Source organism: Perissodus microlepis, chromosome 1 (genome assembly GCF_051167445.1).
Source record: "Perissodus microlepis isolate ML-2025 ecotype Zambia chromosome 1, ASM5116744v1, whole genome shotgun sequence".
Classification (NCBI taxonomy): Eukaryota; Metazoa; Chordata; class Actinopteri; order Cichliformes; family Cichlidae; genus Perissodus; species Perissodus microlepis.
The window spans coordinates 31,973,955-31,991,329 of record NC_140461.1 but is presented as its reverse complement, the minus strand read 5'-3'; the positions used below and the strand labels follow the sequence as shown (position 1 = coordinate 31,991,329).

The 17,375-nt window shown below is 39.5% G+C and overlaps 2 pseudogenes; one reads left to right on the top strand and one right to left on the bottom strand.

The window, feature by feature from the left end:
- Positions 1-6,223: 6,223 nt before the first annotated feature.
- LOC146394106 (uncharacterized) lies at positions 6,224-8,381 on the bottom strand (annotated as a pseudogene).
- Positions 8,382-12,070: 3,689 nt separating this feature from the next.
- Positions 12,071-13,281, top strand: LOC146394105 (uncharacterized; annotated as a pseudogene).
- Positions 13,282-17,375: the final 4,094 nt, after the last annotated feature.

Genomic DNA, 17,375 nt, shown 5'->3' with positions numbered 1-17,375 from the left:
CAGGTCAAACAATAGACGTTTTTTAATACTTTGCAGTTATGCCAGAATTATTTAGTTCTTTTTTTTGTTTGATTTTTTTCATCCAGCATGATAAGAAGTTTTCAAACGGGGATTTCAGTTGTTTTGGAGATCACAGTGCTTTCAAAGTTCTTCTTGGCCAGGATCTGCCATACAGCAAGCCATAATAATGCTGTATAGAGCTAGTTCAGACGCTGATTCCTACTGCCACTGTCTGTTCTGACAATACAAAGGCATATAGGGAAAGAAAAAAATGGGCATTCTAAATATCACGCTACCCTTGAACTTCAGGCCAAATAAGATCCAACTTTCATAAAATATTTCTTATCTTAAAAACCATCATTACATTTCTGCTACTTTTGTTTGTATTGGCAGCATTTAGGAATGACACTGGCATAAGGAGGTACAAAATATCACATTATAGTTTACCTACAAATATCATGTCACATTTGACCTTTGACCTTAATTTTAGATATGCTTCCCAAACAGGTTTAAAAATGATCTGACTACAAACTTCCTGAACCATGTTTAAAAAGGACAAAGAAAACTAAATGAATATATACAAAATGCTATGACTATGACTATACTGGCCAGAGAGTGAGCTGCTTTGCTGGAAGTTTGGGCTCTTGAAACTTCTTGTATTTGTCATATTACAAATTCTCCAAGGCCCCGTTATGTTTCTCAGTCTACAGGGATTCAACATTCAAATAAAGCATCAAATAAACATTTTTTAATTCTTTCTTTTTCATTTCTTCATTGAGCTTTCCCTGCTGAATTACACTGAGGATGAAAGTTCATATTTGTGGGATGACTTGTATTGGCAGTTTGAGCTGTAACATTGTTATCTAATAGCCTCCAAAGGCTTTCGGAGCGTTGTTTTATGAGATTTTTGTTTTGCTTTTGTCTAATAATTACAGTGGAAATGAGCTGTATCCTCTTTATGGTGATGATAGAACTATTATACAGAAATTAAGGCTCTCTTTCAAATCCTCTTTTATTTTCTCCTCTGTGTTCATATCCTTCTTCTAGCTTTCCTCTTCTGTTTGGTTAAACAAAAGCACTCAAGCAGGTAAAAATTTGATGTTTTGGACTTTCCTGAACAGTATGAGCTGACAGGAATGAAGACACCAGGAGGGGAGAAAAAACAGCATGCCACACACACTGCACACACTGACCTTGGTAAACACTGACTCCCCTTCAACCTTAGGTCACATAACATTGGAGCAGCACCATATCACATCCCCTTCATCCTCCTCCTCTCTTCTCCCCTTATCGTTTGAAGTTCACACCTTCTCTCTCTACAGCGGAGAATCATTTACAGGCAGTATTAAAACTGTCAGCCCATAACTCTACACAATGGAGGTGGCTCAAGGCCAACCGTGTGTCTTGGTGTGAACAATATGTGGTTATAGCTTATAAGGTAGGTAGCAGTAAGGATATGAGTCAGACCCAGTTCAGTACAATGGTGCTTTGTGAGCATGTCAGACAGGAATGTGTATGATGAGAAAGGATGAGCCATGCCAGAAGCTGTTCAGTGTTGGTGAACTTCGATCGCATAACTCTGTTTTTTCTTCTTTGTTGTTTTGTGTGTGCCTTCATCCAATTTTCTCCGCTTTTCTTCTTGAACTTTCCTTGTTACTTTTGCATTAACACTTCTCATTTTCCTGTTTCTCCCTTCACTTCGATTCATGTCTTCCACCAGCAAGAAGGAATGTGACCTGTGGAGAACTGAAGCGATACGTTGCAGTATGATATTACAGCTTTGGCATACCCTCACAAGGGCATGGAAGGGTGCAGGGACCTGCTGTGTTTAAGACAACATGAGAGCATGTTTCATCAAAGTATAAAAAATCCCTCAAAACCCAAATCTGCCCTTTCTTCCAGCAAACAAAGCTCCTACTGATGTTAAAAAAGGAAACAAATAACGACAGTAAGCCACAAGTTTAGTTTTTAGCAGTTCTGTGAGTTATTTGTCTGTATACTCCATAGAATCTTAAGATATCAATGCTTGTATGTCTGAACAAATAAATACAAAAGCACTTGAATAATAACTATTCCACGAATACTTGTCTACCAGATAATGTTGCCTGAAACCTCCTTACAATAATGACTCTTAAAATCCAAACTAGCAGCATTTGTGAATGCCTACTCGTCTGACTTGATCCTTGCTTGAGTGCTCAATTACCTGCTGAGTCAGCAGGGGTAGATTTGTAACTGGTTTGTTAGAACTCACTGGGATGTACTTGATTGGCAATCCTGTAAGCTGTGCAATTAGTACACTGTATTCTGATTGAATCAGTGTGATATCTGATATCCACTGAAGCAGAGTGTCAGTTTTTATGCCATGGCTTCGAAGCAGTGAGCTGGATTTTTTTCCTGTTGTTGTCTGCTCTGACTAGGAGACACCTTAAGAAGATAAGAAAGGCTGCAGATACATGGCATCCAGGGATATGCTAATATGACGTAGTAAGAAAGGGTTAAAAAAAAGGGCACCTTTCCTAAATCATGTAAAGGGCATTCAGTTGTATTGGCTCTACTTTCAGTTAAATTCTTAGGTTATCTTTGCTAAATTTCACTTAACATATAAACACTTTATAATTGCAGTACTGTGCAAAAAGGTTTGGTAGTAAGAGTACAAATATGATATGGTTCTTTTATGGACCGATCCACCAGGGCCTTGCTTCTGGCTGCCTCCCAATAAACATTGCACCCGACCCCTACGGCGGCTTCTGCGGGTGTTGGGCCCACAGGAGGATGGACTGATGTCCCTTTTTCAGGCTGTGCCTGGCCGGGCTCCATGGACTAAGGTCTGGCCACCAGACACTTGCCCTCGGGCACCATCCCTGGGCCTGGCTCCAGGGTGTGGTCCTGGTAACCCTTTCTCAGGCAGGGTGAACCGTTCCCTTCATCGTATACTCATAGGGGGTCTTTCAAATTGCTCTTTGTCTGGTCCCGCACCCAGAACCAGTTAGCCATGGCTGACCCTACCGACATAGCCCCTAGGATCCCTAGGACACACAAACCCTCCACCATGTTAATGTAGTGATTTTTTCTCCCGAATGAGTGGAAGAAGATGGATGGATGGATTTTTTTTCTTCTTTTTCAAATTATGCACTGACTATTTATTTATCAGTTATCCAGGAAAGAAAATAAGCATGGGGCAGCTTGCAGCACCATGCAGTTTTATTAAAAACTTTTAAAATGGGATTTGGTCCAGACCTTCATTCATGCATATTGCCATACATGTTTTAGTTTTGTTAATATTTTTGTAGGCAGCCAGATCTTCAGGCTCAACACCTGCAAGCCAAACTATACCAGAGACTGACGCAGGTGTGCATACACTTCTGTTATTATATTTACCATGATGTTTATGTGCCAGTGGGTTGTATAATTCCAGTTCACCTCCATATTTTCATAGGTGGGTCTCAACATAGATGTCACCTCTTGTAAAACATGAGAGCAAAAATGATGTCAGCGTGTACCAACTTGAAACTGGTGCTTTGAAAAACCCAGACTGTGAAAGACATTAACAGGCTTTCTGGTGAAAAAACAATTCACACCATTGATTCAGTGGGAGTGTTTGATTACTGTGCAGCTTAAACAAACAAGCGACAGGTTTTCCACCTTTCAGTGACCTTCGCTCAGGTGGCTGTTTTTGTCCTACTAAACGAACACTTTATGTTAGGACTTTGAAAGGCATTGTCACTCAAAGCCCCCATTGTATCAGTAACTACTCGAATCGACTCTCCACGGATCTCCACAACTTGACTCGGATCGACTGGTTTTCCACTACAATCCAGTAGTACCTAACTGTGTGGTTGTCGTCATAGAAGCGCGTCAGAGTATCCTGTTACGTAATTAATATGCGACACAAAAACTACAAAAAAGGTGGACATTGAAGCAAGAATATACCTGCTGTTCAGTCTGTGCTTTTCGTTGGACTCCCAGTTGGGATCCCAACTGTGTTTTTTCTAGCCATTTTCCTTGTTGCCGGGTTAAAGAAATTGAAGCTGTAATTTTTGTGAACAAGACACTCTCATGAATCATTGAGTGACACTACTGACCAGCCAATCGGTGGCATGCAGTCTGATGATGGCACATTTTAGGACCTGCTTGGATTGTTTGGAACCCCAGGCGAGCAGGTACTAAAAAAGTACCTGGTACCAGGTACTATGACCTAATGGAAAATCCTGGCGAACCATCCTGAGTCAATCCGAATAGGTGCTTATGGAAAAAGGGCTTAAGTCCTGGATGACTGCATTTGGGGTACAAAATGTGTTTACATATGTAAACAGAGGAATGTGTAACACCCCTTTCAATAGTTGGGATACAGATTTTAATGTTTAAATGGATACTGTTAGGTTCGACTGCTAGACAAAAGTGGATGACTATTAAAAACGCTCAGAGAACTTGGTTTGATGAACTTGAATTCATTTGTATTTTTTCCAACACAACCTATCAGTCTCAACATGAAAAATCAGTTACATATACAATAAAAAACAATAGCAGTACATGAAAGGAAAAATGGGCCCAAATTATGGAAAACAATAAACAAAACACACCTGGGGAAATTGACTTAACCTCTCTAGTGTCAGCCCACACCTTTAAGTGAGAGTCATAAATAAAGTCTCTCTTTGTGGAATGTGCAAAGGCACAATGAAGTGCAATTCTGTCCTACCACTTAAGTAGAATTGGAAGTTCAAGGCTCGTCTAAAGAATTTAATTTCCTTCTCAGACCAATCATCTCAACTAATCCTGGAGGGGTGGCTTGCCATTTTTGGCCTGGGTCATCAATGAATCATACATTCAAAAACCTGACCAAAGTAAACAACAAAACAGGCACTTCTGAAGCCAGTGTGTCATTGTAGCACAACCAAAAGAATGACACCAATAACAAAACTCTCATCCAACAGTTGCCTGATTTGTTTCTTCAGCAAAATCTGACTAAAGAAGGCAACCACATTTCTGACTTGGAAGAATGACTTTTTTCAATTCCCTTCTTCCTGATCTACGTAGTTACTTTGCAGTGAATGGGAGGAGACTCTGATCCCACCCTGTATACTTCACAGACAATCTGAACATCATAGACACTTGCTTTTTAATTATTTCTCATCACAATAATTTTACTTAATAAAACTTGATAATGAACACAACATTTCAACTTCACTCATAATACACTGGAACCCTTAGTAACTCTCTAGGGTTACACATGCCATATAAAAGAAAAGTAAACAAGTAAGTAAAGTTTTATTAAAATAGCACCTTTTAAGATAAAAATTGCAAAGCGCTTCACAACAGAAATACTAAAAGCATAAAGACCAAAAGTAAGCAAGTTTTAAATGATTCATTTTTAGCTGCTTTAAAAAAAATCATTGAGTCCACAGATCTTAAGATCAGAGGTGGAGAAGTCCAGATTCCAGGGGCCACTCTTGCAAAAGCTCTGTCCCGTAGTTGTCAACCTGTCAACCCACAGGCAGTAGGCCCTGATCCCTGATGAGATCTGCTAGGGATGTATGGATGTAAAAGTTCACTGATGCATGCTGGTGCTCCCAAAGTCAAAACCAGAATCTTGATTTGGACTTGTGGAAGCTGTCTTGTGTCATCTGAATACTTAGAAGATCTTGTCAGAAACCTTACAGCAGCAGTTCTGAACACTGCTGATGTTCCAAAGAACAAGCAAATAATGAATTACAACACTCAAGATTGTGATGAAATAAATGTATGAATAACAATTTCCAAATCACTTTTAAGCGCAGATACTGAAGGACCCGTCCCATCCTGGCAACAAACTGTTCCAACTTCTGCAATCTGGTAGAAGGTTCCGCATCATCCGGGCAAGGACAGAGAGACTCAAGAGGAGCTTCTATCCCCAAGCCATCCGGGCCCTAAACACACACACACCCGCCCTCTCACATCATCTATAATTGACTGAGACAGGACTCTCTTCCAGACACTTAAACCAAGGCACAATGTACATTCCAAATTCCTTTAATTTTAAATATGTTTATATTGTCTATTCTGTAAAATAGTCAGATGTCTATTCTTATTAATGTACAGAATTCACCTGCTTGCTGCTACTACTGCACATTCACCCAATGTATATACTATTTATATATATATATATATATATATATATATATATATATATATATATATATATATATATATATATATATATAATGTTCTTCCTCTACCCCCCCCCATTTTTGCACATGTCGAGGAGCGTGTCAGGCTACATTTCACTGTGTGTTATACTTGTATAACTATGCATGTGACAAATAAAGAACCTTGAACCTTGAACAAGCTGTTAACAATGGTGGACTCTCACCACATTTCACCATGTAAAAAAAAGAACAAAAATCTGATCTTTCTTTGTTTTAAGAGGAAGCAACTTCCCTGAAGACTTATACGCTTTGAATTTTTCCTCTGTTTCTGGATCTGCACTGATTGCTGCAGCACACTGTGTAGCAAACAATGAAAGTTTCTGCCCCTGCTTGTTTTTTTCTAATTCTTTATACCTCTCAGGTGCAACAATGAATAGCTCAGCAATTGGAGCAGTTGCCACAATCGTGTTCCGGTCCACTCCCAGACGTTTAAAGGCAGCAGACATGGTGCCTCCTCTTTTGAACAGCCTCAAAATCTTGTTATACTGGGTGACCACTTGCTTAGGATTCTGGACTGCAATTGAGAGAACATAATCATTAATGTAATGTAATAGTGTAGTAATGTAACACACCGCATGCAAAATCAAACTGTTAAGTTAATCACTTTACCTCTTTTTCTTTGTTTTTGGTCACGTTTCTTTGACTTCTTGTGCTTTTTTGCTTTGCCCTTCTTCCTCTTCTTCCTGTCTTCATCTGATGAAGTTGTGCTCATGGAGGAGTCAGAACTCTCATCAAAAGACCCATCAGAGGACAGTGAAGATATGCTCAATACCTCACTGGAATCCTGGACAGAACTTGTGGGTTCCTTTGAGAGAGGTAGTAAAACAGTTAAAAAGACAACACAAAATTACTTAACAGAATGCTTATGTAAGTGCTCAAGCAGAGGAAGTATGTGACAAGCTATGTAATGTTTTTAAGAGTGGACTTACATGCTGCTAATTGCTCCTTTAGATAGTCTCTTTCTTTGGTGAGCTCATCAATCTTATCCTTTTGCCACTCTAGCCTCATCTTACAGATCTCCAACTCTTCTCTCTGCCAGCTGTGCAGTTGGGGCAACAGTCACACCTGAGCCTGGTTCTGCCGGAGGTTTCTTCCTGTTAAAAGGGAGTTTTTCCTTCCCACTGTCGCCAAAGTGCTTGCTCATAGGGGGTCATATGATTGTTGGGTTTTTCTCTGTATCTATGAAGCGCCTTGAGGCGACTTTTGTTGTGATTTGGCGCTATATAAATAAAATTGAATTGAATTGAATTAGAGAAAATTAAAAACAAAGTGAGACTTGGCTATAAATAAAATTAATAAAACAAATACAATAATAATAATAATAATAATGTACACTTTGTAGAATTTAAATAACAGTAAAAGCATTACAGTGATTGATAAATAGCCTACAATGGTAACATTACAAACTATATTTAGTTATGTATTTAGAAACTGGCCAATTTGACTATAATTATATATTAACGTATTTCAAACATAGTGCATTAGATTGTACAATATAGAGCATTTATTGTGAATTTATATTGCATAGACATGCAGCAAAATAGCTGGAGAAGGCCTGACAAACTAAATTACAGAAAGCACAATTTTAAGTTACAGCCCAGAGCAGGGGTCCCCAATCCCAGTCCACGAGTGCCGGTGTCCGTGCAGGTTTTAGATCTCACCCTGGGTCAACACACCTGAATCACATGATTAGTTCATTACCAAGCCTCTGGAGAACTTCAAGACATGTTGAGAAGGTAATTTATCCATTTAAATCAGCTGTGATGAATCAAGGACACATCTAAAACCTGCAGGGACACCGGCCCTCATGGACTGGGATTGGGGACCCCTGGCCCAGAGTAACACCAAAGGCGATAATCCTCATTTAATTCTTGAGCCACAAGAAACAACTATTAAAATAAACTGAACTGTGTTTTTGCCGATATCTAAATCTGAAATGTAGCTAAAAGCTAAGCTAAGCGCCTAATAGCAGCTAGCGAAAAGCTACCTGCTAATAGGCGGTGGGTGTTTACAATGAAATATGGTAATACAATGAGGTAAAAAATATACTCACCACTGGTAACACGAACATCCATATTGTCCACGTTATTATTCCCCCTTTTCCCCTGGGTTCGCATGCCGGTGTTCTGACAAAACGTCCTACTTTGGCAAAACGTTTCTGCTGTCACAGAATAATTCCAGCACAAATGTAAGTAGGTATGACGGTTTGCCACTTAACTTTGCCCATCAGAGTATGCTTATAGCTCACATTCATGAAGCCAGGATGGTTTGCCACTTCATTTTACCCGTTAAAGTATGCTTGTAGGTGACATTCAGAAAGGTAGCATGGTTTGGCATGTATTTATACCCGTCAGAGTATGTTTCTAGCAGTGTTGCCAACTCCTCAGTAAGGAAAATCACTATTGGCTGTCCTAAAAGTCGCTAGAAGTCGCTAAATGACGTCATCACCTAATTTGTATAAATCCCATCACTAGCTTCTAGCTCATATTCACAAAGGTAGGATGGTTCGCCACTTAATTTTAGCTGTTAACAGTGGCGGTCCTAGCCTGTTTGGCGCCCTGGGCGAACACTCCCTCTGGCACCCCCCCACACACACACACACACACAGACAAAACATATTAAGGACTGTAAATTAACATAAAGCTGTTGTACACACACACACACACACATATGAAGAGAGAGAGAGTATGCATAGTATGCAAACGGCTACCAAACAGCCATCATAATTCGTCATACAATGAGAACAGGACAAATCAACAACTGACAATGACTAATTAATATTAAAACCTGTAACATAATGTATTGTTTTGAGTTTAGTCTGTTACTGTTGCTATTTTTACCATTTCTTCTTGGAGCAACTGTAACACACATAATTTCCTTAGGGATTAATAAAGTATTCTGATTCTGATTGTTTCAGGATGACCTGCTGTTATCCAATGACACATCTGCTTACCTGTATCTTTTGCTCATTTCTCTTCCTCTTCTTTTCTAGTTTTTCTAAACTGAGCACCTGATGGCTTTGAACTTTTCTTGTCCATCTTCCATTGGTTTTAATTTTGCACTCCAGTATGAACACCCATCCCCCAACCCAAGGATCACCACAACATAACCTAACACACCTACACCTTAGTTCACAGATTCACTTTGTCTAGGGTGCATTTCTGATATTTCACACAACCCAGGATTCAAATCATGAATACATAATGGGCTTGGATTTACAACATTATAAATGAAATGTGCTCTATTTGGAAGCAGCTGGCCCCCCTCCCCTTTCGACAGGTTGTGTGTGAGACTTTAAATCATCAAACTGTAAATTTTCAATTGTTATTGATCCCTTTACCCCTAGTCCTAAAGTGTATATTTATATTCTCACTCTTCTTATATATATATATTGTTTGTTTACTTGCACTGATGTAACTGGAGCCTCGTCGTCTTGTCTCTCTATATACTGGACTGTATGTAGCAGAGATAAAGTATGCTTCTAGCCCATATTAACAAAGGTAGGACGATTTGCCACTTAATTATAGCTGTTAAAGTATGCTTGTACATCACATTTACAAATGTAGGACGGTTTGGCACATAATTTTACCCGTCAGTGTCACGGTTTGGCATGGCAAACCGTGGGAGGTGTGGGGAAGGAGGACCCAGGCGCGGTGCTCTATGTACAAACAGTGCGTTTATTTACAGTGTATGGTACAAAACAACAATAAATCCCTGTGCTTTCCCTGACTCCCGTGTCGTGTCTCTCCGTGAATAGTCCGTGTCTCAGTGCTCTCCGCTCCCGTGTCTCAGCACTCCTCGGGCTGGCTGCTGTCTGGCGCTCCACACTTCTCCTGGGGACACAATAGACGCAGCCGTCAGGACACATAACCGCGGGCATACACACACTAACTCAGTTCAACTGGATGACTAACGTGGAGTCTCATGGAATGATCCCGCGTCGGTGGGAGCTCCAAGACTCTCTTAAGTAGCAACCCCGACAAGGCCTGATCAGCAGCAGGTGCGTGGCTTCGGGTGTGGCCAGTCCCCCAGCAGGGCCACACCCACCAGGCCCGAAGGCGCCTGCAAACCAGTGTTCATACACACACACACACACACACACACACAAGCACGGAGAAAGAGCAGCAGCAACACCAAAAATACATATAATGTCACCAGTCCATGACTGCCCAGGGATCCTGGGCCGCCCAGACCCAGGACCCTGACAGTCAGAGTATGTTTGTAGCTTATATTCACAAAGGTAGGACGGTTCGCCACTGAATTTCGTGTTGTGCGCATGCGTAGAAACAACGGGTAGGGTGGTTTGTCAGGTAGGATGGATTCCCAGAACACCTGTTGATCGGTCTGGGCTTGTCGTGTTAACAGAGAAAGCATGACTCCAGCTTGATTATGACCTACAGGCAGTGTTGCCAACTCCTCAGTAAGGAAAATCGCTATTGGCTGTCCAAAAAGTCGCTACAAGTCGCTAAATGACGTCATCACCTAATTTGTATAATTGGTCATGCTAATGTAATTGTAACCTACGCTGTTGGAGAGAGAAATAACATTGTGGAAGTGACATAAACTGAGTAAAAAACGTCCTAAATGCATTTAGAATTTATTTAGAACTACAAATTAAATTTCTTTTAGCAATTATTGTTTTTTAATGTCACAATTCCAACCCTGATCCTCTATCCGGGTTTGGACCGGCAAAAGTGACCCAAAATTGGCACTCTGGTGGAGTTACTTTGTGTGTGTGTGTGTGTGTGTGTGTAAGTATTTTTAAACCTTGTGATCCACAAAACTGTCACGGTTCTGGGTCGGTTCGACCCAGTATTTTGAGTTGTTATGTTTTGGGTTATTTTTGAATGATAGTTTGTTCTTTAAATTTCTCTGGTGCTTTGTTGGGTTTTATGATGAATCTGTGTTTCAGTTATTTTGGTGTGTTTGATTGTTTTCTTATTCTCTTGTAGTGCTTATGATGACGATGACGATGATGATGATGAATCTATGTTTTCACTTATTCTGGTTTAGGGAGTAGTTCTTAGGTTTTGTGTTCCCATGTTTATTGCCGGTTCAGTTCAGTGTCCAGTCTTTCTCTGTGTCGTGTCTGCGTCTTTGTTTAGTGGTTCTTGTTTCCTGTTTTATTGTGAAAGTCTATGTCTTATGTTAGTGTGTGCAGCTTTGCTCCCCTTGTCTCGTTAGCCCTGATCTCTCCCAGCTGTGTCTCCCTCCTGTTGCCCATTCCCTGATTACCACCCTGTGTATATAAGCCCTGTGTTTTCCCGTGCTCAGTGTCATGTCGTACCCTCAGATCCTGCCTGTGTGTTCCAGTTAGTGTTTTCATGTTTGGTTTCTGTTCTGTTTTGTTTGGTGCCAGCAATAAAGCTGAGGTTTTCAGTTACATTTCCGTCCCTGAGTCCTGCACTTGGATCCACATCTCCACCTGCCCGCACACAGAGCCCTGACAAAAACAGCATAACAGTAAAAGAAGAACTGACTGTGTTACAGTCAGTGCGGGAGCAGTGGCTTCGCTCATGCACGGTTCATTTGCAGTTTGGACGCATAGGTGTGAACATCTCCTGCAGCTGGGGAGGACTATCCTCCACCCCTGAGCACTTTAGCACGGGTGAGGTGCCCACGGCAGCACCCGCTGCTTGTTCAGAGTAAGAGCAACACGCCCTTTCACGTCATAAATAAGTCGCCATATTTGTCGCTAGTCGCTTTTTAGAAAAAAATGTCGCTAAGGGGTCTGAAAACTCGCTAAATATAGCGACAAAGTCGCTAAGTTGGCAACACTGCCTACAGGTCAGAGGTCACAGCATCGCGGTCTCCTATTGGTCATGTAGGAAGCAGGAAGCAGCAAAAGCGTGGCTTCCTCTGTTGGCTTAAAGACAAACTGGCTAAAAAGAAAAATAAAATGCAAAGTCTGCCAGCAGAAAATGGAACTGAAGAAAAGGGTGAACAACGGAGACCAATATGCTTGGTAAGATATCTATATCAATTTTCATATTATGTTTTTAGACTCAACCTCATACGAAGTGACACAGTTACTGTAAAATTCATTAGTATTATTTGTTTTCACACCAAAATTCTCCTTAAAACGGAGCTAACAGAGGTCTCATTTAAAGCGTGTGGTCTGGCAAATTAAAGCAAGTGAAGTCAGTTAGATTATCACCTTAAAGACTTGTCATTAACATTACAACTACACAGAGTCCCTTTTATCGCATTTTTCTTATTTGATAAAAAGACACAATGGTAAATTGAAGGCTACAATTAAACAAAACAAGGAATGACAAAATTTGTCTGCAAGTGCACATTAAGTTTAGTTTAAACAAATACTTTTTGCATATAATTAAACATACATATTTCATGTTACTATTTTTAAAATAGGATCTGTCGTGGAGCAGCACATGGTGAACACGTCAAACAAACCTCTGTCAGACACAAATCACTTTTCAGCCGTTCTAAAGTCTCACTTCAATGCTGGATGCAATTTATCTACAGGTGAGCTTAAACACTACAGAAAAAAATAATGAAATAGATTTAAATTACTCTTTGTAAGGATGTTTTTTTTTCTCTCAAGATTTTCTCAGGGTCTGCGATTACGTCAAATTGACATGATAGATGACACCATTGCAGGGAGTACAACAACACTTAGTAAAATGTCCAAAAAAATAAGGAGGGTATGTGTGGCTGCAGTTCAAAGATTGAGACGTCGTACAGGTCAGCAGATTGGTGGCCGAAGGGAGTTTGTTGTGATTGATGAGAGTCACTTTCGTCACTTTTCCTGTGATTATCCTTCATGTCCGGATTGGTTCCTCAGTGATAAGTGATGAATGGCGGGCCTATCGTGTACTCCCAAATTTAGGGTATGAACACTATACTGTTAACCACAGCAGGTGGTTTGTTGACCCTCCTACAGGTGCCCATACCCAACATCTGGAGAGAGCCTGGAGGTCTTACAAGGAGCAAATCTGGAGACTCAGGGGTAACAGAAATGATAGACTACTGTCAGAACACCTTACAGTTATTGAGTGGAACGAGTGGCTCGCAAAAAAAGCACAAAAATGGTACATTGGGGAGACTGATATATGACATTTCCAAAAAATACAGATAATTCTAAAAGTTAATGTTGCTACTGCTATTTTTTTTCTTTTCGAAAATGTTATTTGAAAAGTTTATGTAAAGACCTACAGGTCATATAGTTTGCATCCAGCCGTATTCTGTATTACCTCAAATATTGGCTGATAGTTTATGACACTTTTTATTTTTGTATCAACATTTGTGTGTCCAATCTGTAAGCATTGTTCTGATATTTCTGTGATTGGCATCTTAAAAATACAGTGCGTTCTGGATCTACCCTGTGTGTTGTGATTTATTTTTTGTTACAATGTATTTTAAAAACTTCCACATCTATAAATAGGTTGTAAGGTATATACTTTAGATGGGCTCACTCAAGATACTTTACTAACAAGTAGCAAATGGTTTGTAACTTCCTAAATAAGTTTATTAAGGTATTTATGAGTATTTATAGATAATCTATCGAAAAAGAAGTTGGTCGATAGTGAGTTACAGCATAGAGTTACAGCACTGGCAACCTTTAAGTGACAGTTATAAATGTATTGTAAGAAGTCTGTTAAGATATAGCAGCTGACTGATGTAACCCTGATATTCAGTGTTTATAAAACATCTAATATGAAACTACTATGTGTAGTACATGTAGAGTTTATAGTATTATATAGGATATGTTAACCATCTATTTACCTTTTACCAATGATTTTGGTATACCATTGAACATCCTGAAATGACTGGTTTGTAACTGATGCAGAGTAGTGTTTATAAATGATTAATCAATGAGTTTTAGAACATGAAAACATAATTAATAAAAAGTGTTGCACATAGCTTATTCATCATAAAGTGTTTAAAGCAGTGCTTGAAAACTATTAACTGATTATGAGAAATACTTTGTAGATGCTGTAGAAAGAATTAAGTAACCATTAACTAATGCTTAACAGATGATTAACTAATGCTTAATAGTGTGCACTTATTATAAAGTGTTACCAATTTATCCCAAGGTTCCTGATAGAAGATTTAGCAACACCTGCAAGGGAACCTCAAGTTTCCATTACCTTAGTCATAAATGTGTCTGGGGCACAAAAGAGTTTTCCTTATAATTAACTTGAGGAAACAAAAAATTCACACCTAAGCAGGATCTGTAATTAATAATATATATAAGTGTGTGTGTGTGTGTGTGTGTGTTTGGTATAGAACACATATTATGATCATTTCAAAAGTTCATCTTGTTCTTGGTATAGTGCCTGTTTTTGTTGAAGATAAATTAGTTTACTACTTAATTTTGACTTTCTGGCTTGGTCAGAAATCCAAAGTAGTCCAGTTGTTGATTCTTTATACTTAGAGCACTGAGGTCGCACAAAACAAGAAAGGAAAAGAGAACCAAACTTCAAGGGCTAATTATGTGGCAAAAGCCTGTATTTAACTTTTTCTTAACACAAGAACTTATCTTTAAAACCACATATGGAAAAGTTCTTTATTTCCCTATTTGTACTGTGTCATTCCCAGAGACACACACTTCACACAGGCATTAAGCTGAGGATTTATTGTGATGATGTTGCTAGAAGAATTTACAAGAAAATGCTTTCTGCTCTGTAATCCATGGAATCTTTGGACACACCCTTCACCTCCTGCTATAATTCTCATTCCAGCATCTGAAGTCATACACCGTACTTAGCTCAGTGTGGCATTAGTGTAAAGCAGTGCACACTTTGATGAAGATTGCTTCGCACAGTATGTTAAACCTAATTGTGTCTGTGTGCGAGTTTTTTAATGACAAAATGCTCTTTCTTCATCTATAGTTTAAAATAAAATAAAATTACAATATTTTAGTCACCTTTCATAGGTTTGAACTAACAATCAACTAACATGGTCACCAAGTGTACTGTTTGATGAAAAGAGGCAAAACAGGAAGTTAGAAAAAACCCAATGGAAAACTACATTTCATAGTAAGACAGGAAGTGTCACGGTTCTGGGTCGGTTCGACCCAGCATTTTGAGTTCTCTTGTTTTGGTTTATTTTTGAATGATCGCTTTTTTGTTCTCTGGTGCTTTGTTGATTATTATTATTATTATTTATCGATTGTTTCTGTGATTCTGGTTTTGGTTTTTGCTCTCAGGTTTTGTGTTCTCATGTTTGGTGTGGGTTTTGATCTGTGTCCAGTCTGCGTCTTTGTGTAGTGATTTCTTGTTTCCTGTTTTATTGTGAAGGTCTGCGTCTCATTCAATTCAATTCAATTCAATTTTATTTATATAGCGCCAAATCACAACAAAAGTCGCCTCAAGGCGCTTCATAGATACAGAGAAAAACCCAACAATCATATGACCCCCTATGAGCAAGCACTTTGGCGACAGTGGGAAGGAAAAACTCCCTTTTAACAGGAAGAAACCTCCGGCAGAACCAGGCTCAGGGAGGGGCGGCCATCTGCTGCGACCGGTTGGGGTGAGAGAAGGAAGACAGGATAAAAGACATGCTGTGGAAGAGAGACAGAGGTTAATAACAGATATGATTCAATGCAGAGAGGTCTATTAATACATAGTGAGTGAGAAAGGTGACTGGAAAGGAAAAACTCAATGCATCATGGGAATCCCCCGGCAGCCTACGTCTATTGCAGCATAACTAAGGGAGGATTCAGGGTCACCTGGTCCAGCCCTAACTATATGCTTTAGCAAAAAGGAAAGTTTTAAGCCTAATCTTAAAAGTAGAGATAGTTTCTGTCTCCCGAATCCAAACTGGAAGCTGGTTCCACAGAAGAGGGGCCTGAAAACTGAAGGCTCTGCCTCCCATTCTACTTTTAAATACTCTAGGAACAACAAGTAGGACTGCAGAGCGAGAGCAAAGTGCTCTAATAGGGTGATATGGTACTACAAGGTGAGTGTATTCAGTTTTACCTCCCTTGTCTCTTCTCGTTAATTACTCCAGCTGTGTCCCCCGCCTGTGTGTAATCTCCCTGTGTTTCTCTGAGTGTATTTAAGTCGTGTCTTCTGTCGTAGTAGTCGCTGGTCTGTCTGTGTATCTACCATGTTCCATTCGTGTGTTCTCCCTGCTGTCCGTCGTCATTTACCTCTGCCCATCTTCCTTCATGTTCGTGTTCTGATTCGTGTTTAGTAGTTTAGTTGTTCTCAGTTTAGATAGTCTGCAGTCCCGTTTGCCGTTTTTCTATTTGTGTTTTGTGTTCAATAAACCACCTTCACACCTTTACAAGTGCCTGCGATTGGATCCTCCTTTATCATTTCCACACGGCTCACTCCCCTCGCCGTGTCAGGAAGCACATTAGACCTTAAACTTTTGCTTTTAAAACCTTTACAAAATAGCATTTGATTGTAGATGTTTCTACTTTGTGATTTTTTATTTATACAGAAGGTCTGCTAGAATTGCATACATTTGAAACCATTTTTATTCTGTGTACTTTTAGTAGACTGTAGTTGTGTATTTGATAAAGCCATTTTTTTTCTGATGCAAGCATACACTTCTGTAAGTGAATATCTGAATTATATACCATGAATCTGCAAAATATTTTCATGATTAGACCATAAATTGTCTAGTGGTAAAATTTGAGTCTACAAAAAAAATGCATGTTTGGTACAATCCAGTCTGATGTCTTAATATGTCTGTTTGCACACAAACACACACATGCACACGCACACACATGTAATTTGTTAGTATATCTGTAAGTATATTTGTTAGTATGTTAATTCAATCATTTTCAGGTATATAAATTTTTGGGGCAAAAGTTAATATTTTCATATATAATCTTCACATATAAGTCAAACATCAGAAGTCTACAATCATAGTTTGTTTGTTTAACCTGACCTCTTCTTTTGACTCTGATTTTTAATTCTTGAAAAGCAGACAACACATGGAGTGTTATGTGGCCCCCCAACCTGAGGCTCAACTGTTTCTATTTGTAGCACAAATGAAGACACAAACAATTTGTGCTGTGAGTTGTGTTTCTTGTTTGAGCGCAACCATTTGAAACAAGGTCGTGTTTCATGTTTATTTCTGCAGATTATGAGCGCCACAACAGAGAACTTTGTGGGCTTTATTAAAAATGCTCAGTATGCACTGATGCGCTCTGCAAACACACACACACACACACACACACACACACACACACACACACACACACACACACACACA